Consider the following 22,533-nt stretch of genomic DNA (forward strand, 5'->3'; position numbering starts at 1 on the left):
ATGCTTTGGCATAGGTGCTGTGATGACATTTGGAGTTTCTGGAGGATCGAATTCAATTTCCCCAGCATCTATCATGTCTTGGATTTTGTTTTTCAGGGCCCAGCAGTGATCTGCGTCATGTCCTGGACAGTTTGAATGATAGGCACATGTTGCATCAGGGCGATAATTCAGAGAAGAAGTGTTGACATTCTTCGGAGGACCTCTTAATGTGATCAAATCTGCTTTTAGCAAGTGCTGCAATGCCTGAGAGATTGGCATGTTGATTTTGGTGAAAGTTCTTCTTGGTGCATCTGGTCGATGCGTATATTTTGGCTGTTGATCTTTTTGAGGTGCAGATGCGGAGATCATAACTGCCCCTACAGATTGATGCTGATCACTTTTGTGACTTGTCTGAATTTGCGCTGTATTGACCTCATTTCTGATGGGCCTTTTTGTAGTACCAGAGGAGGATCCTACTTGAATTTTTCCATTTCGAATGCCACTTTCGACACGTTCTCCGGTCAGTATTAGGTCAGTGAAACCTGATGATGAACTTCCCAGCAGATGGCTATAGAATGGGCCAGTTAAAGTGCCCATGAACATGTCGACTAGTTCGCGATCAGATAAGGGTGGTTGAACCCTTCCAGCCATATCTCTCCACTTTTGTGCATACTCTTTGAAACTTTCTTTTGGTCCCATAGACATGCCTCGCAATTGAGTACGAGTGGGTGTAAGATCAGCATTGTATTGGTACTGTTTGTAAAAAGCAGCAGCTAATTCTTCCCAAGTATGAACCTTGGTATTTTCTAGCTGGTAGTACCATTCGAGTTGTGTACCTGACAGACTTTCTTGGAAAAAGTGAATCCACAATTTGTTATCTGTTGTATGAGGTTGTATCTTCCTCACATAAGATCTTAAATGTAGTTTTGGACAAGAAACTCCATCATACTTTGCAAAGGTTGGAACTTTGAATTTTGGAGGGATGACAACATCCGACACGAGTCCCAGATCATTGAAATCTAAGCCAGGTATTTTTTGTATTTCCATAGCTTTCATACGATCCTCCAACTGTTGGTATTTGTCATCATCCTGTTCGTCTCCAGAATGATCTTCTTCTTCATTTGAAGAGAGAGAGGGTTTAGCAGAACCCTGGTTGCTTTGATTATCTTCTTGTTCACCATCACCGACTATTTCAGGGATTGGTGGCTTTTTGATCTTTTTGACAGGGATCTTGATCTTCCTTCTCAGGTGACTCAAGCCTGCAGATTCTTTGGGCTTCTTCTTCTTCTTGAGTATCAGGGCTTTCAGCTCTTGTTGCCCCTTTGCCAGTTCCAGAATTGCCACTTGAACTTGGGCATTCTGTACTTCGAGATTCTTGATGCTTGCCTCAGATTCCATCTCTTCTGACTGAAATAAACAGCGAAGAGATGAGAAACCCGTCATGAGAACCTGTTATGAAATGTGTATGACTGGATGCCATGTATGCAATGTGTATGCAATGTATATGAATGCAATGTATGAAATGCAATGTATGAAATGCAATGTGTATGCAATGCATGTGAATGCATGTGTGCAATGTTTTCAAGGATCATAGAGTCTAGATTTGTTAAAGAAGCAACAAACGTTAGTTAATCAATTTATTCTTTTTTCTTTGCCTCATTTGGGCTTACAAGACAGAAAATAAAATAAATGATCTTTCAGGTCTCCCGTGGGCGCTTTTTCTTTGTCCCCAGGAATGCGTTGATTCTTTGTTCTTCTTGAAGCTGTCTGGTGAGCTCGAATAGCCTTCTCTCATAGTCCTGACAGTGTTCTTTGAAGGTGTCTCTTTCCTCTTTGAGTTGAACCCAGGATTTTTGCAACTCTTCCAAGTCAGTTGGCATATCCGGGTGTAGAATAACTTGAGGTTCGTAACCTTCGACTTCTGATTCGATAGTCACAGGTAGAACAGCGGGATAGGGCATTATGAGTTTTTGAGCATGAGTACGCACCCATCTGAGGTAAAGTTCCATAGGAATAGAATTCCATTGCCCCAGAGTTTTGCTTTTTATTCTATAGACACTGTCCCAAGCCTGTATGAATCTTCGTCGGTGTCTGTGAGAGTCATTCTCGTAGTCAAACACAATGCCACGGATAATCATGTCATGAGGACCGTTGTTTCTTGCATATCCGAATTGGCGTAGAGCTAGAGAGGGATTGTAAGTGATACCTCCTTTAATGCCGAGTAGTGGCACGTTAGGGTATTCTCCACAATGATCAATGATAGTAATGTCTCTTTGAAAGAAGTTGTTCCATCGGATATCTGAATGAGATAAAGACATGATTCTGTAAGACCATTGTGCTCTTTGTTCATTTCTCAGTACTGATCGGGGAAGATGACATGTAAACCACCTAGCCAGTAGTGGTATACAGCACATGAGAGTTCCTCGCTTCTTCGTGGTACGAGTGTGTAGAGAGTGTAGGATGTCTCCCAGCAATGTTGGTACCGGGTTGCGAATTAGGAAAAGGTTGATGATGTGTACACTTATGAACTGGTCGGAATTAGGGAACAAAACCAACCCATAGATCAAAAGAGCCATAACTTCTTCAAAAGCTGGATAACTTTTGTTTTCTAGCAGTAGTCGAGCCTTTTCCAGTAAGAATTTGGCAAGCAAACCCTCAACTCCACTCTTTGTTTCCCAATTGGATTTGATTTCTGACTTTTGCAGATGTAAAGCAGCAGCAATGACTTCAGGTTTTGGTTTTCTTTCTAAACCAGTGAAAGGTAATTGATCTCGGATTGGTAATCCAATTAATTCAGAGAATTCTTCCAAAGTGGGTACCAACTGGTAATCAGGAAATGTGAAGCAATGATGTTCAGGGTCGAAGAACTGGAACAGGACCCGTATCATGTCTTCTTCAAACTTTGAGGTAACCAAATGGAGTAGGTGACCATGCTTTTCAGTGAATTGAGCATTCCTGGGGAATTCTGCTACCAAGACTTTGAGTTCAGATGGCACCGTTGAGATATTGATTCGGATGTAATCTCTGGTGGCGGGAGCCATTACCTGCAAAAACAAAAGTAAACTCTTTGATCCTTGAAATGTGTAGTGAAAAATGATGTGTTTATGATGCAAACATGTGGCACACAAAAACAAATCAAACAATAGCCTTAGGTTCAAAGGCTTGCATGAGGTTGATAGGTGATACCCTCCCCTCTGAAGTTGAGTTGGTTGAAAACCTGTCCTAGAATAGTATTCGGGTTCTATGATCCTTGGAGACAACATCTCAATACGGCGCTCGGACGGCCGATCAAGAATATTCCTCGAGGATAACTAGCTTCGATCAATTTCAAAGCTAGCCACTTAATAGGCCACAAGTCAAGTTCAACTAAAAGGTTCTAAGACAAATTAGTGTTAATGACACTTCGGAAGCCTAATATACTCCTTGATCGCTTTCAAGGGACATCAGTATAAACCAAAGTATCACACTAACGATGACTACCAGATCAACCGTATCGGTACATGCCGTACAGTTTCCTTGGTCTATTGTCATATACTTAAGGTATCTCGAGATTCGGGTTAGAATCTTTCACACAAGCAAAGTACCCAAGCAAACCTGTGAAAAGTAAAGCAATCAGATCAAACAATTGAAAACATCGAAATGATCTATACTCTAAAGGTAACCCCTTTTGAAAACATTTTGAATTTGTATTCCCCAGCAGAGTCGCCAGTTCTGTGGACCGTCCTTTCGGGCCATACCCCTCCGTGGGTGGGATACGTGAACTGACTCTTTTTTGTCGATCGGACGCTTTCGCGTCTCTTTTGAAAAAGTTTACAGAGTCGCCACCGACCTTTTATTTTATCCAATGAAGGAAAGGTTTATAAAAGAAACAGAAAAAAGACCTTTGAGAGATTCTGGGTAAGGGGGTAGGTTATACAAAGGGAAGGTGTTAGCACCCTTTGTATCCATGGTTATCCATGGGCTCTTTAGTTTGCTTAGCTCATTTGCTTTACTTTTCAATTGATTCGGAATGCTTTTACCTGTGTTTTTGAAATACCTTTGCAAATAGAATTTGTAATGATCCTTGTGCGGATATATACAAATGCTTGTTTATCTTTCGAAAGATGTTTTGAAAAGATCGTTAATTTTGTAATGATCCGTGTTTGGATGTATACAAAATATTGTCTTTTGGAAAATTCGTTTTAAAAAACAACAGTGTATGAGAATTTTGTTTGTTTTGATTTTGAGCAAGCAAACTAGGAGGTCTACCCTGAGTTAGGAGGTCTTTATCCTTGTTCCCTTTAAAAATCTATCCATTCGTCGGATATAAACAAAAGGTTCGATTTTGTACTCGAAACAGTAGAAATGTAACTTTGATTTTGAAAAGAGTGAAAAGGGGTTACCCTAGGAGGTGCAAATGTGATTGTGATTGAATTCAGATATTTATCTTTGAAGTTAGTGATCTGACGGTTCAGTTTTATCTTTGACATACACGCAGTTTATATGGGTGCTGGAAATTAAAATGCGGAAATGTAAAGTGCAGAAAGTAAATCTACGCTATTACATCGATTGTGCGGGAAATGTAAACTAGCCTATTTACATGAATTTGACATCCTATACATTTATCTAGGAATTTTAAATTGCAAGAAATAAAAGGCATATTTTTGCATTTTTGTGATTTATTTTAAATATAATTAATGCATTATTAATTAATTTAAAATAAAGAAAAGATGGAAATATGATTAAACCTAGCAAATAAGTTTAAAAATATGTACAAAATGTTTGTTAATTGATTTTAGAACAAAACTAATTTTTTTTGGAATTTTTGAAATTGTTTTTGGATTTTTTAAGTTAATTAAAACATAATTATATAAATAATTACACAAATAATTAAAACTTAATGATAAAATTATCCTAAATATGTAAAAAATTAGTTTATGATATATAAACAATATTTAACACAAAGAACAATTTTTTTTATGATTTTTTGATTGGTTAGAATAATTAAAAAGTAAATATATAAACATATACTAATTAATTATGTAAAATATTGAAATTATGAAGAAAAATAAAATATTTTTATTTCAGAAAATAATATATATTTTTAGAAGTCTAAAATATTTTTTGTGGAATTTTTTGGATTTTTTTAACTATCTTTAATTAATTTTGCAATAAAATTAAAATCAAAGTAGAAAATATAAAAAGGATATGATCTGGTGTGGTATGGCTGAGAGTCCATGGTGTGCAGGCGTGTTGTGATGCGTTGGATGAGATTTAAATGAAATCAGATGGCTCTGGTTGTGAGGGGCATGGGATTCAGTGGACCTGCAACACACGTGATTAGAGAAAGATTTAAAAAACGCGCGCGCTTGGCTGGCCAACCAGAGCTTGCCACGCATCATCTTCTTCGTTCAAATCTCTGCAACCGTAGGTAAAACCTTTACCTACAGTCATTTTCCGTCGCTAAAGCCCCTGCAAACTTAAAAATTACGAAATAGGCAAGATAAATGCAATATGAGACCATGGATCAACTGCAAATGATCCACTGAACACAACTATGGCCTTATTTTCTTCTGATTTTGCCTTGAAAGAAAACCCCCGTTTTGAGGTCATAAAACCCTAAAATGGTACATGCTTCAAACAACCATGAAAACCTAATTAAAGCTCCAGAAACGACCAGAGCTTCAAACCAAACATGATTATATATCTACATCTTGTTAAATATGCGTGTATGATCAGATATGAGTAAGTTTTTGTTTGAACAAACCGTGGCCTATATAGCTCGATTCAGTGAGTTTTAGGACTTGGAAATGATTGAGATACGTTCAATGATACTTGAGGATGATGTTTAAGTGTTTAGTTTGAATTGAAACAAGCTGGAAATTAAAATTCGAATTTTAAATTTCCTTGAAAAAAGAACAAGTGAGTACAAGTATGTTATACACTATTCTTTGGTTCTGAACTTGTCTCTCTATGTTATTGAAGTATGCTAAGCTATATATAAGCATTTGAATGCTTATAATTGAAGCTAAGTTGCCTTGTTGCCTTTGTTGAAAGTTTGGTTTTTAAATATTAAAAACCTTGAATTTTTGACCAAGTCTTGACTTGCCTTCAATGCACTTGCCTTGCTCTCCAATCTTCTGCAAAAATCAGAGATTCTTTGTGGTGAGTCATGCTTGGAGACCAAGCAACCATTATCCATGCATTTTCTTTTTAATTTTAATCTTAAAGTAAGATAAAATTATGCAAAAAATGGCCAATAAAGATATGGGCTTAATCTTGGTCGTGGGAGGCCCATAGTAACATGGCAAAGATGTTTGGACCATAAAAACTTGGCATCTTTTGGAAAAAAAACATTTTTGAGCAATGTTGATTTCATGCATTTTCCCAAAATTTAGCCAACTTCAACAAGGTGTAAATCCTTCAATTTTTGTCATATGAAGGAGATCTTGCACTTTTTGGAAACCTCAAAGAGTCCTCTAACCAATGTCTTTGGTCTCATGTCAAAATGATTTTTGGTTCTCCTTGTGTGTCCTTTTGAAAAAAGTGTCTTTTTGTTGACTTTGAAAATGACCTGTAATGTCTTTGGCCATATTTTTCAAATGGTGAATGCAATGACCATGGGATCAATTGCATTTGAAAGATAATTGAATTTCCTTCAAAATGAGCTTTGGTTGACATTTTTTGGATGAAGGATGAGAGAGTTATGATCAGTCAAAGTTGAGTTGACTTTTCAGGCAAAAACCCTAATTTTGAATCTTAGGGTTTTGTTGATTTTTGATCTTTCCTTGATGAATTGTGATCATCCAATGATCAAATGTTGAATCCTTTGACAAAATATGGACTTTGACAAAAAATTTCATTTTTGACTGTCAGTTGACTTTTTTGGTCAAACGGGTCGTCTGTTGACTGTTTGAGCTGCTGACGGTGCGTCTGAGTGAATTGAAGTTTGAAAATTTGTATGATGGTACTTTGAGATGTATGGATGTATATGAAATCCATTTGAGCTCTCAAAAACTTGTTGCTCCTGTAAAAACAAGAAAAACCCTGATTAGGGACTGTTTGTGTAGGAGACAGTTAAGCGTACCTGATTTTTGTGCAGTGCTGAGTTTCTGCTAATCATGTGATATTCAGAAGACTTCTAACACAAAAATCTTGGAAATTTGAATTGTGAATGATTGATTTGATTGATTGTACAAATCACTGTGAATTGTACTGTCTGCAGTTTGTCTGTCAACCGACTGTTCGTGTACTGAAGCAGCAGTTAAAGTGAAAAATCAACCGTCAAAGTTAATTTTCTTTTTTTGTTGTTTTTGTTTTATGTTTGAAAAATTAAAGTTATTTACATGACTTGTTAGAAAACAGAAACATAATAAATAACTGATATTTACGGTATGCGGGCAAAATTACCGATAATAACCTGAAAATTGTTAAATGCACAGAAATAGAAATATTTGACTGGCAGAAACACACAAAATATTATCTTAGTAATTAAGCAATATTATGACAAATAGTACAACATTTAATACTGACAGTATAAATATTACATACTATTGAACAGTACGACGAATAGACGGTACGTTTAAGAAAATAAGAAACACGGCAAACTTTAAAAATGACGGTTGATGAACCATGCTATGATCAATAACATGTAGATGATTGGGAGCATAACCATTGCAGGTCCACACTCCTCAGGACTGTGCAGGCAGAAGAAAGTCATGATCACCGTAGCAATGGTGATGACTGTAAGAGACAGTGTCTCTATCCATTTTGCCATTTTTGTTAGGGAAGAAGAGAAAATGGATTATGAAGTGGAAATTTGAGAAATGAATTAGAATTTGATGTGAGATTTTATGGAAGAATGAGAAGTATTTATAGAATGGAAAGAAGGAAAGAGACGTTGGGGAATGATGTGATTCCGTACAAAAGGAAATTTTGAGTGGAAGTGAGATTTGAAAGAAAGTGTATGATATTGTTGGGAAAAGAGAGATGTGTAGAATAAAGTTGAGATTTGAATTGGAAAGAAGAGATTTGAAAAGATTTTGAAAATAATGGAATATAGTACAAAAGTTAGTGGGAAACCAAAAACAATTGTTACCAGTACAGTGTGAGTTTCCTGCTTTTGCGCCTGCAAAAAAGATTTAACCCTGCATGAACTGTGTTAGTACTATTTATCTGTAAAATAAATAAATAGTATTTGTGGTGTAATGAACAGCATTTGGCGTTTGCGTAAGAATAAATTCCACTGTTAGCCAAGTTACTGTGTAAGAGAAATTCTGAAATTTAAGCACTTCATATGTTTAGGATATTTGAAATAAAAATCCATGTTTATATGAAACTCTTAATTTTCAGATTGAAGTTTTCTTAAAAAGATGTGGGCAAATTTTGGGGTATAACAGGCCTGCTAAAAATGAAGCAAAGTTGAGAGCATAAAGGTACTTACAGAGTTGTTTTCGTGTGGCATAACTGAATGTAGAACCTCAAAATTTATCGTTAGCTTTAAGTTCGTGGGGGCTTTTGGATGAATTTAAACCAAATTGACATTTAGTAAGGTTTAAGAGTCAAATAAAGTGGTAATTGCTTATTTGGATAGGTTATTCTTATTGGTTTTATTCAATTGTGTTCCAGGTTGTGTAGGAGATCAGTTTTAATTAAGTTGTTACTTGTAGGTTTATAAGATAACTGTAGGTTGTTTGTCTAGTTTATTAGTATATCAATTCTTTAAAAAGATAAGAGGAGCTTGATTGGTACACATGGGGAAACAAATTAAAGTGAGTCATTGATATCCATGCGTATAAAATTCTTGATCCAAAGAGAGATTTTGGAAAGGGAAACGAAAGAATTGAGAAGTTGAACTTGAAGATGAAGCAATTGTAGAAAGGAAGATATTAACGTTACCTTGATTTTCTTTACCATCTAAACTTACTCTTTGTTCACATTTTATAGTGCATCCGAATTTCATAAAATGGTACTATTTTTTAAACATTTCTTTTCAATGAATAATTTTAAACCAATGGTTTATTTCCTGTATTTGGCATGGTTAGCTTTTGGATGTGTATTCAATTTCTATTCTGATAATTTTTGTTTTATTTTTTCTAATCTTGTTAGTCTCTAATTTGTTTCTATTATATATATATATATATATATATATATATATATATATATATATATATATATATATATATATATATATATATATATATATATATAGGGTACGGAGAATGATTATATATATATATAGGGTACGGAGAATGATTTTGTATAATTTTTAAATCTAATTCTCATAAATTAGAATGTTCTTAAATCTAATTCCAAACCAATCGTAAGAAAACAATTTAGTCACTAAGACATTTTCAGGAACTCCTTTCATCATTCATTGAAGTAATTTACTTTTACTATTACTACTACTTTTTTGAGTGCATGCATAACACTAAGATAAGTCTTCTTTTGTCTTCTGCAGATTCTTTTATAGCTACAAGTTCATTGCCTCTTATATAGCTCCTCTTTTGAAAGGTGAGTTATTATTGATATCTTGTATTTGCTTTGTAATTCAATTGTCCTAGATTGAGATACTTCATTAGTGTTTAAAGATAGTAAAACCAAATAGGTTAATTAACAGTTTACCTTGTAAAAATATTTTTCTTATAATAGTGATGCTTAATCGATTATAATGCTTTTTCAATCGATTATACATATAAATTTATTTTTCTTTTATTGAAAGTTAAAAGGAAATTTAGTATTTCAAATTTCTTTCAATCGATTTTGTCTTGGTGGTTACTAACTTTGTGAATTTGCTATAGGGGTAACTTGTGTAGAGTGATAGTTTGATCGTTTCCCGGCCTAGTTCGACGTTTGGCGTTTTCTTGAGTTCGGTAACATCCGAGGTAAATTTCTTTCTCAAATTACTGGTATTATGATGAATTTGTCTGAAATTGTGTGATTATATATGTTGCGTTTTATTGCTCCGGATTCATTCCGTTTATACTTTGTGTTTTGACAGAAACGCATTATACTGACATTATGATGTGTTATAATATGATCACATGCACCTACCTTTTGTAACCACTTGATTTTAATATTTTGTTTAATGGTAAACTACAAACATAAGTGAAGCTCCTTGATAGCTCATTAGTTTTATGTGTTTAGAGAATTAATATAGGATACAAAATTCCAAGATAACAAGTTTCTCTTCTATTTTTCATGCACTATCAATTTCTTGGCTTATGATTTCTAACAAAAACTATAGTCATGTTATGTACTTTCAAAGAAGAAATGAAAGAGGCTCAAGAGCTTTGCTCATTATTCCGACATGTGGAATATTCTTGATGTCAATTTCGTTAATCATTAAGTGATGAACTTACTAACTTTGTGAATTCGCTATAAGGGTTACTTGTGAAGAGTGAAAGTTTGATCGTTTTTGTTTAGCTTAATTAAGACATGGATAAGACATGGATAAGACATGGATGAATTCAAACCGATTGTCGAAAGAGTACGAGAAAGGGGTATGGGAATTCGTTAAGTTTGCGTTTGCGCACGCCAAAGACCCGATTCGAATGGTGTGTCCTTGCTTGGGTTTCTGTTATGGGGGTAAGGTTGACGGGAATCAGTTGGCATCGCATTTACTACGGTTTGGAATTGATAGAAGTTATACAGTTTGGAATTTGCATGGTGAGAAAAGTAACGGGAATGTTGAGTCTAGGTGTAATACGAAGTATGCTTCAAACGACGATTGCACAGACACATACGATAATGACTATATTTATTATTGGTTTAGGGCATTTCATTTTGCCAACTATACTTATCGTCACCGAATCATCGCCTAGTTGGCAAGGGAAAAGTGAACAACACTTTGGGAGATTTACTTCACCATAGACCGCTCCCGGATGGACACCTGAAAGTATCAGTTGATGTGGTATTAGATCATGATGCGGTGCTACCGATACCCGACATGGTCTCAAAGACAACATTGCTGCGAGATGCAATAGGGTCATTTGTTGCATGGCCCTCGGAGCTAATTTTCATTGGTGATGAGGTATGTTGAAAACCATTATGAATCATTTATTTTTCGAATGTCAATTCTGAACCGTTACGTTAACTATTTTTTACATGATAATTTTAGACTACTCCTATAAAACCCGTAATTAAGGGTAAAGGGATTTTGCAGGAGGACGAGTCTATTGCATCACTAAAAGAGGTACATTTAAAGTATTAATATATGATCTGAATCTAAAACTGCATGAGTTTATAAGTTACCTAAGTTATATGATTTTTAGGTATCTGCTCGAGGGTCACAACAAGTGACGCAGCAAGTTTGTAGCATACTGCCCAAGGAAAAGGGTCCTCCGAAGGCCGTGGCAAAAAGAGGTGCTTTTGTGCCTCGATACCAGCAGATGCTCAGAACACTTGTTGATATGTCAGATTTGAAGGACGGTTGTCTCCGTGAAATTGCTATGGATGAAGCAGTCTTTGGTATTGAATTCCCCGTGCATGTTGGACTAGAAGAAATGAAAGAGATTTTTACGCAAGACCAATTAGGCGTCAATAATGTTCACTCATACATGCGGTAATCCGATTTATTATTTAATTAGTTGTGAGATTGATCTAAATATATTATTTAATTAGTTTAACAATTTATTTACACATTTCAATGAAATTAGTTTAATGTTTATTATGTTTTTATTTAAGGTTGTTGTATGACAAATGGTTGCGTGGGACTGAATTGTCAAACAGATTCCATTTCGTGTCTTCCTCCCATTGCAGCGGACAGACAATTGTTACGGAACCGGATTCAGTTAGACAGCGCTTAGTCGATAGATTCATGAGGTCCGGCAGTACAGAAAGCCTGTGTCTCTGGGCGTATAATACCCGACCAGTGGGGTTAGTTTTTCATTCTTGGTTCATCTAATCTTTGTTTCTTTTGCATAGCAAATCTTTCATATAAACTATTGTTTTAATTTATAGAGCACACTGGTTGTTACTTGCTATCAACCCTATAAAAGAAGTGGTATATTTTCTGAATTCGGTAGATGGTGAGTAGACAAATTATCCGGCTATGAAGTCAACGATTGATACGTAAGTGAGATCGTTCTAAATATTCGTGTATATTTATATATTTAATTATTTGTGAGATTGATCTAAATATATGTTTTTATATTTTTGTTAGATCAATACAAGTGTTCCGTAGTCAAAGAGACGTATAAGTATCCTGGACTAAATCAAACAACATTACTTGGATCAAAGTGCAGGTACATTAATTTTTACAATTTTGCTATTAATAGTTATGCTACTTGATAAAACAAGACAACTAAAAAATCTTATTTGTTTTTCTATGTAGTGTCCGCAACAGCGAAACAGTACAGATTGCGGATACTTTGTTTTGAGGTTTTTGAAAGAAATCCTTCAAACAGATCAATTAGAGATTCCAATCACGGTATGGATTTATAACTTAGGATAATTTCTTATAATTTATTATATTTAACTAAATCATGCATATTATGTTTTTGTTATGTAGTACTTTGATGACTTCTATGCTGCTTCTTACACGAAACTTAAGTTGGAAGAAATCAAAGAGGAATTGTGTCACTTTTATATTCAGCGAGTATTCACACAGGTATGAATACAATATTGTGTGAAAAATTTTATGAATACATTACTGTATGTTGTGGGGACTGTTTTAATTAACCGTGTTGTTCTGTTCATACTTTGCAGGACCATGACCGTGCGCTCGTCGGATTTTGAGAATTTCGGGCTTATATTATGTTCATGATTTAGTTATATGTATCTGTTAGTAAACATGTGATTATGCAGAGGACACGAATTTCGGGCTTATATTATTGATGTATATCTTTTATTTTGGTATATAATGGTATTTTATCCATGGTATATAATGGTATTATATTGGTATATATTGTCCTACATATGGTTGAAAATATTACAGGATAAAAATATGTTACAGGTCAAAAATATTACAAGTTGAAAATAAATTACAGGTCGAACTGGGAGGCATAAATTACATGTTGCACTTTAAAATACCGCGTTTAGCAACGACAACGCTTTTAAAAAACGCTCTTAAAGGCCCACCTATGAAAGCGCTTTCTAACTAAAAGCGCTGCCTAAGATAAAAAAAACATAAAAAATAAAAAATGCGCAACCTACGAAAGCGCTTCTGGAAAAAGCGCTGCTATAAGGGAGGTACAAGAGCGCTTTCTGGAAAAAGCGCTGCTATAGGGGGGTACGAGAGCGCTTTTCTGGATAAAAGCGCTGCTATAAGGTAGGCTACGAGAGCGCTTTTATGGAAGAAGTGCTGCTATAGGGGGGATACGAGAGCGCTTTTCTGGTAAAAGTGCTGCTATAGGGGGGCTATGAGAGCGCTTTTGGAGTTTCAAAAGCGTTGTCGTTACCTACGGCAGCGCTGGCTTTGGCAGCGCTTTTAAGCGCTTTAGTAGCCCAAAAAAAGCGCTTTAGTAGCCCTTGACCGTGTAGTGCCCACTTCTCTCCCAATCTCAGAAGCATTGTTTCTACCCTTGATCTCTGGAAAATACCTTCTTTCTGTGAATATTGTGTTCCCATTTCTCTTCAAACTTGCTGGGTTGCTATTCATCTTCGCCTCCTTTCTTTTAATCTTTGATATGTAAGCTCTTAGTTTCTTTCCTTCTTGCCAAATATTGTCCATTTTTACCTCCAGGTTCCTCTCATCTGCCACATTAAGGAATCTAACAAACTCAAATCTTTGTCCTCTCCAATCTCTGTTGGTAGGTATTACGATTTCTTCAATCAAACCTAGCTCCTTAAATTCAATGTATAAGTCCCTAGCATTCCAGTTATCCCCAAAGTCGGTAATGAAAATGGTTACAACTTCCCTCATTGTCACCTCATTCTCCTTTCTTAATATATCCCATTTAGCTCCTCCTGGTTTCCTACTGAACTTGCCCTCGACTCTACTCCAATCTCCTTCCATGAAGATGCTGATTGAAAAAGATGAAACTCAGAAAAAATCGGATTCTGATGGAACTCTCTCTCTCTCTCTCTCTCTCTCTTGTTGCTCTCTTTTTTTTTGTAATCAAGGGATATATTAAGAAAGAACCAAAAGTTCTTACAGACAATTACAAAAAGGCGGTACGAAGCACAACAAGCAAGGAAAATTAACCACCAAATACAACCTAAGAAAGGAATAACAAAGAAAATTTGCTAAACTCATAGATATTGTAATTGGTCCGAGTAATTTTTCCTATAAACGACCACCGCCAAATGAGAGCGTGTTAGAAACATAGTTGATATTTATAGTCCTAATCATAATTACAAATCAAAATGTCTACTTTCAACTTTAAATCATTATTTTCAACATTAAAATTAATACATCCATATATTATACTTAACTTTGTCCCATTTTGTGCATGGGTGAACATGCACAAATTCATAAAGTATAAAAAACATCTCGAGAAATAAGTATACCCCTGTCAATTGTTTTTATAAACACTATTACCGCATAATATGTAATTATTTGCATCATTCATGTAAGTCTTGAAAAATATTTGATAAAGTGTGTACCTATGTTCATAACCAAGAATTTTATAAATGTCATCGAATTTTGATGCTGAAGTCAGAGAGAGGTTAGAATAGTCTTGTACGAGACGATATTCTACAGCATGAAATTGCATTCCCTGAGCATAGTAGAGGTTTGGAAGATTGATAAATTCTACAAGTTCCAGATTTGGAATCTCGAGTTTCTGATCATCATCTTCAGTTTTGAATATTTCTTGTAGCTCATATGCTTCTCTTATTATCAGAACTTTTAGCTTTGGAAGCTCTTTACATATGGAGATCTGAAAGACACATTTGAGTTTGTTGCAGTTTACTACAGCAAGTATTTCTAGCTTTGGGAAGTATGTGTTTATAGACTGAAAAATTATGGATTTTTCATTTTCCAAATCATCTTCAATAATATGTTTCGACTCTTTGCATTCTTCTATTTTTAGAACAAGCAAGTGTGGTAGGCATCTTGATATAGAAGTGGAAAACACAATTTCTAATTTTTCACATCTCATGATATTTATCAATGTAAGGTAATTGAGGGAAAATGAATCTTTGGGAACAACCAAAAGGATGGTAGTCTTCGAAGGCAGATCCTGCAACTCAAAATACTTCAAACCTAAGTTCATTTTTTGTTCATGTACGTCATTTTAGATTATTAAAAGACATTGCACTTTCATTTTTGCCTTGAGTTATTCTTTGTCAATCGTTATCTGTCATGCATATGAAGCCTTTTTATTTTTACTTTGTTTCAATTGCAATCTCATGGCCTTTCTTATGTTGACTGCAAAATATAACATAATAGAAGGTGAAGGCTTACCTGGGGTTGATCTTCAGAAACCAATGGGATTTCAGCCCTTGCAGTAGTCATTGACTTTTTACCAAAACAACTTATATTGGTCCATAAAAAGGTACTGCATTTCATAGGATCTGATTTTCGTTTTGGTTTGGAAGTGTCTCTAGAAATGGGAGAAGACGTGGTAACATCACATTTTTTACCAAATATGTATTGCAGCTTCTCACAACCAGATATTGAAAAAGATTCTAGTGACGGAAGATCTTGAACAGAGAGAAACGGGGATATAAATTTTAATTCATGACACACATCAATATAAAGATGTTTAAGTTTTGGAAATATTGAGTCTTGACTCCTCTTGCGATCATTATCATCATCAACAATTATTTCTCCTCTCGATTCCTTCACTTTTCTTTCATCTATTATGTATTCAAGATGCCTGCAGCCAATTATTTCCAATTCCTCCAATGACACTAGGCTATGAGACGTAGTTAGTTGAAATAGGGAGAAGATCAATACCGAACATCGTTGCAATGCCAATCTCTTTAAATTTAAGAGGTTTAGGTTGCATGTGAATAATCGTTGCAATTTATTGCAGTTCGCGATGGTCAGCTTCTCTAAACTCTTCAGAGAATCAAAGGAAAGGGGACCATTGCACAATTCTCTCAAACTGCCCATAAAATACAATTCTAGTACAACTAACTTGGAGAAGACAGTTATTACTTGAAAGTCATCATGATTAGTGTCAATGAGACACTTAAGTTGTGAAATGGAACTCAATCTAAGCTCGACTAGATCATTCATACCATGATCCATAGGAACAATTTCAGGTATGATATTTACCCATTCCCACCAGATTCTTGTTAGTCTAAGAACCTCTACTACTTGTATACAGTACTTGAGTTGTTTTTCAGAGAGTAAATGTTAATCTTTTTTAATTAAAAGAGACACACATTTTGAACCATTCACTTGCATAACCCTATCAACCAATATAAATCTTTGTAACATTGGGAGGGATATTTCTCGGCAAAAATCATTAAAACTGCATATGAAATACAACTCTTCAAGTGAGGAGCATCCTTCAAACACTTTAAATGGATTATTCCTTTCAATTGTACATATTCTAAAATTCAACAGTCTAAGGTTCTGTAGTTTTGCAAGTCCTTATGGAAATTCATTAATTTTACACCAATTCAAATCAAGTGTATCAAGACTTTGCAAATTTCCCAAAATAGAGATATCAGCCAAATCAATATCCTTAAAAAGAAGAGTTCGAATATTCTTCAACGACTGAATTGATTTAGGTAACGATAGAGTTGGATTAAAATCACTAATTAAATTAAAAACGCGAAGGCCGCTGATATTTTCAAAAAAATGAATTTGGGACTTCGGGTTTCTCGTCATGGAAATCACCATTCATATGCATATATACTAACAATTAGAATCTGGAGCTTTGAACTATCAAGCTTGCAAGAAAGCACATCCTTTAGCTTTCCTTCACATAACAAATATTTAATGTTATTCTCCCATTCAACCATTGCCTTTTGATTTTTATCATACAACTTTATTGTTTGAATCTCCTTCTTTGCTATCCATTGGGCTGCATCACGAACCAAGTCATGCATTTTTACACTATCTTGATCAACCTCCAACAGTAAACAAGAATCTAAGAGTTTATTTTTGGATATAACTATTTGACTTCGAGCATATTGCCATAATTTTCCCCAAAAAGACATCCTCCTATGCCAAGTCTGACTAACCTTTCAGTAAGAATTTCTTCATCTTCTTGAAATACAGAACACAAAAGGAATAGACTTTTGGACTTTCCATCATTCAGATTATCATAGCTAAACTTCAAGCGTTCATATATTTTAACCAAATCATCATCAATTTCGTGTACTGGTGCATGCTTCTTCAATGATTTTAAGGCCAAATCCCATTCTACCTGATGTTTTCCCTTCAAACTACTAGCGATGACAGCAATTGCAATTGGTAATCCTTGGCATTCATTTGCAATTTTAAAATCCTTGTCGAACAAACTTCTAGTTGAAATTTCAGTCAGACCAGCATTTCGTTTGAACATTTCCCATGCATCTTCTTGAGACAAGAGCTCCAATCTGATTGTCTTACTGCATTCAAATTTGTTGCATACCAACACATTACGTGTGGTTACAAGAACTCTACAACCTTTATGATTGTCACTATAGGAAATCTCTATTTCTTCAAAATCAATATCTACCCCAACATCATCCAATATTAGAAGAATATTTTCACCATTGGTTAATCTTTTCCATAATTTTCTGGGTCGATCTGATTCATTACAGCCATCAAATCCAATGGTCCAGTAATATCATCTTGAATCTTTTTAATATTTAGAGAAAATGACACTGTCGTATCAATAATATATGTAAATTGTTTGGATTGTTTAAGTTTCTTACCCACTTCTTTGGCCAATGTAGTCTTTCCAGTGCCGCCCATCCCTTGCAACCTGATTATATAATTGTTGTCATCTTTTAGTGCATCCAAAAGCTCTTTACATTTCGATTCTCTACTTTTAAAAGAAATATAGTGTCGGGATGAATATCGTTCTATATCTGGAAGAAGAGCAGGGAGTCCAATTCCAAGTTCCTTTCCGATTTTCATAAGTTTTTTTATTTGGTCCTTATTTGCCAATTCATTTCCCCTTCTGTATCGCCATATGCAATCATGATATAATCCAAAAGAGCATATTTGTTTTGTTTTGGTTTCTTCTTGAATGATCTTTTCGACTTCTTCTTTCCAAAAAATAGCATTAGCTTGAACATCATCTCCTTTTCTTTTTGCAACTTTAACACGTTGCCCAACAGCTGTCCTTTCTGCTTTCAACCAAGTTATTTCTTCTTCAAATTCCTTAGCAATGCAAGTGAAACAACATATATAACGTATTAATGTGTTAGGACCATTATTTAATTAGCCAAATTAAAGTGATCTATTTAATATAAAGTTTATGGCTAAGGATGTAATTGTCATGAAAAATATTGTGTAGATACCAAAAGTCTTATTTCTATTTTTGTGATGGGTAAAATTGGAATAAGAAACCTTGAATAATCATGACCCTTCATGAAAGGGCATGAGATTCTAAACTTGAATAAACATGACTCTTCATGAAAGGGCATGTGATTATTATAAATAAGGGGTTATGGTCCCCAATTGTAGACTACTAGAAAATATCATTGAATATTTATTCTCTTTATCCCATTGAAGGAGAAACTAAGGAATTAAGGAATCTACAATTGGAAGGTCATTTGTCCTATCAAGATCATCTTCTTTTTATCAAAATTTCATGGATCTTAAAGGTACGCTTCCGCTTTATATATTTCATCTTGAATTAAGTATGGGTTCATAAAGTTTTAATTAATTAAGAAAATTTCCAACAAGTGGTATCAGAGCCACCCATACATAATTCATGTGTGAATTTTGATAATTCTTGACAAAATATTGGATTATTGGCGTAATTAAATTAATTTAATTTTACCCATTTGGACATTAATACAATACAATAATGCATCACCTAATGCACAAATTATAATCACATTAAAATATAATCTGCACAGCGTTAGGCGTGCAATTCTATTTGCGCAGCCGTGAGTCTAAGGTTTTATGTGTTGTTAGATGCAAATAGCCTATGTCTATGTGTTTGGCATTAGATGTGTTAATATGCATGTGTTTGTTGACTGTTTAACACTTAGAATCATGTTCCCTAAAGAAATATTTATATATAGCTTATGATTAAACATGAGTGTTAAATAATTCACATGATTTTTCATATGAATTTTGTAATTAGCATTAGAAATTTATGCCTGTCTCTGCTATTATAGAATTTTGCTTTCAGGATAATATATATATTTAAAGTTTAAGACACTTGTATAAAAGTGTTATTTTGAAGAAAACTTTTGGTAAAGTTAATGTACCTTGGTGAATTCATTAACAGTACTGCACTTGTTTAATTTACTCATGATATTATACTTGTTTATTTATTCACGGTGCTTCGTTTCTTTTATTCCATATGCATTATTATATGCATTATCATATTATTTATGAATCATAAATGGAATTGTTTTGAGGTATTTAAGTTTTGTTTTGTTTCATTTAAATAAAGCCTTTTCCTGAATCATCACGTCTGCTTTCACACAAATTGATTTTAAGTGATGTTTCATTAATTTCTTTTTATGGTTGACGAAACAAATTATTCCCATTCGGTATCTCATCCATGAGTGGGTGTGGGAATTCAACTTAAGGGTTGCAATGTTTTGTTCTATTTTAAATATTAAAAAAAAAAAAATCCAGTACTTAAATTTGAATGAATGAGATCTTGGGATAGATATGTTAGCAACACAATCCCTCTCATATTATTAAAGAAATTGTATATGGAATATAAGTATATTTTAGAAATTAATTTAATTCAACTTGTCATAATTTTAAATTAAAGTTATTTGACATTTTTAAATGATTCTATTGAGACTAGAAATCACCAAAGTGACCCTTCTTTTATGGATTTGATCATGAGAAATGTTAAATGTTAGTATGCATATGTTTCTATGTAAGTATTAGTTGGCCCAAAGGAAAACTGATATTTGACATAATTATATACACACACCTATAATGATAAACATGTGATAATTTTAAGGCTTTACATGTGAATGATAAATCAATCCAAAGAGGGGTTTATTATTTGACATGTTTTATTATCAATGTTGGATTGTTATAACAAGAGTATCACTAGCAATTAATATTATTGTCCAAAGACTTGATATTGATGGTGCACTAGATATCTTGAGATGAGTTATGACATTATTTAAGCATATATTATTTGAGTTTATTTATGATTTATTTCAAATTGTTAGTTCTAGTTTTTTAATGGTGCCAATTTTAAGGACCGGAAGGAAAACATTTTAATTGTTTTTTGCTGCATAGATCTTGACCTTGTATTAATGATAAATTGACCCCTTCTCCTATAGACTTCAGTACCTTTAATGAAAGGAAAATTATGAGAAGCGGGATCGCTCTAATCGCACGAGTCTTATGATCATAAAGTGCGGCGTTCCAGAGGCATTCAAGGATACTATATCTAAAGAAATAACAAATGCTAAAGATTTCCTTGCTAAAATTGAAAAGCGCTTTGCTAAAAGTGATAAAGTGGAAACAAGCACACTTCTTCAAAGCTTAATTTCTATAAAGTATAAAGGCAAAGGAAACATAAGAAAGTATATTATGAAAATGTCTAATATTGCTTCCAACAAATTTATGGCACAAAAGCTTGAGTTTTCGGATAATTTACTCGTGCATTTGGTATTAATATCTCTTCCTGCACAATTTGGTCAATTTAAGATAAACTATAATTGACAAAAGAAGAGAGTACAAAGTGGACAAATTTTTATAGAACATTTAAGGACAAACTCCATGATAGCGGACCCTATGATAAAGGGGCTTCCACCCAAGGTCTTTCATGAGCAAAATGCTCACATGGGTGTTATAGAATTAGAGGATTCTTTGATTTAGTGGGAGTTAGTCATTGTTATTAGTTATGTTCTATGTTTGATAGTATATTCATATTACGTTCTGATCAGAAATAAAGTTTAGTTATTCAGTTTATTGCACTTTGTATGATAATATGGATTTCATTAAAGTAAGGTGGACCAGTTGGAAATTGACATGTATTGATCACCTTCATGTGATTTTCATGCTACATATTTCATGATTAATCTATGTCATTTAGTTGTGTTTATATTTGTGATCATTGATGGGTTTAATTATGACTGATATAATGAAAACCGCTTTGGTCCTATATATTGATGTAATTAATGGACGAGATGAGGATATGTCCAATGTTTATAATGGGAATTTTGAGCTCATAAAGTTTAACACATTTATAAGGATACATACATATATGACCAGTGGGAGATTGTTAGAATTTTTGGGTCATACATGTAATAAATTAATGTGTTAGGACCATTATTTAATTAGCCAAATTAAAGTGATCTATTTAATATAAAGTTTATGGCTAAGGATGTAATTGTCATGAAAAATATTGTGTAGATACCAAAAGTCTTATTTCTATTTTTGTGATGGGTAAAATTGGAATAAGAAACCTTGAATAATCATGACCCTTCATGAAAGGGCATGAGATTCTAAACTTGAATAAACATGACTCTTCATGAAAGGGCATGTGATTATTATAAATAAGGGGTTATGGTCCCCAATTGTAGACTACTAGAAAATATCATTGAATATTTATTCTCTTTATCCCATTGAAGGAGAAACTAAGGAATTAAGGAATCTACAATTGGAAGGTCATTTGTCCTATCAAGATCATCTTCTTTTTATCAAAATTTCATGGATCTTAAAGGTACGCTTCCGCTTTATATATTTCATCTTGAATTAAGTATGGGTTCATAAAGTTTTAATTAATTAAGAAAATTTCCAACAGTCCAGTTCCAAGTTCCTTTCCGATTTTCATAAGTTTTTTTATTTGGTCCTTATTTGCCAATTCATTTCCCCTTCTGTATCGCCATATGCAATCATGATATAATCCAAAAGAGCATATTTTTTTTGTTTTGGTTTCTTCTTGAATGATCTTTTCGACTTCTTCTTTCCAAAAAATAGCATTAGCTTGAACATCATCTCCTTTTCTTTTTGCAACTTTAACACGTTGCCCAACAGCTGTCCTTTCTGCTTTCAACCAAGTTATTTCTTCTTCAAATTCCTTAGCAATGCAAGTGAAACAACATATATAACGTAGTTCTTTCAGCGCTCCATCTAACGACTTCTCCACATTTTTCTTCGCATAAGCAATTAGAAAACTTGTCATATAAATCATTTACAGTAGATCAAAATTAAGCAGAAATGTTCGACCATGCATAAAGTTAAGCGAAATATTTTGGATTTAAGGTACATAGGTGATGGGTCATGATGGGGGCATCCACATTGGATCAAGAGCAACCATACAAGTGATAGAGACACCACTTAAGACATTAGGTTCATGGGTCCTCTTAGTTATACATTGATCGACCTCCACTTTTTCAGGATGTTCAAAGAGAAGTCTACACAATGGCATAATATATACAAGATGTTCAAAACAAAATACTAAGAACTAGATCAAAACAACGATCTAAAAACTCCACAACGGAAGCTTCGCCATGCCAAAAGAACAGAAGACATAAGAAAGTCAAACTGCTTTCTCCTTACCCTTCGCGGAACCTGTAGCACCTAAA

The 22,533-nt window shown here is 34.1% G+C and overlaps 1 pseudogene; it reads right to left on the reverse strand.

Annotated features, from left to right (window-relative positions):
* Nucleotides 1–13,499: 13,499 nt before the first annotated feature.
* On the reverse strand, nucleotides 13,500–22,130 carry LOC131642045 (probable disease resistance protein At4g27220; annotated as a pseudogene).
* Nucleotides 22,131–22,533: the final 403 nt, after the last annotated feature.

Source organism: Vicia villosa, unplaced genomic scaffold (genome assembly GCF_029867415.1).
Source record: "Vicia villosa cultivar HV-30 ecotype Madison, WI unplaced genomic scaffold, Vvil1.0 ctg.004398F_1_1, whole genome shotgun sequence".
Taxonomy (NCBI): domain Eukaryota; kingdom Viridiplantae; phylum Streptophyta; class Magnoliopsida; order Fabales; family Fabaceae; genus Vicia; species Vicia villosa.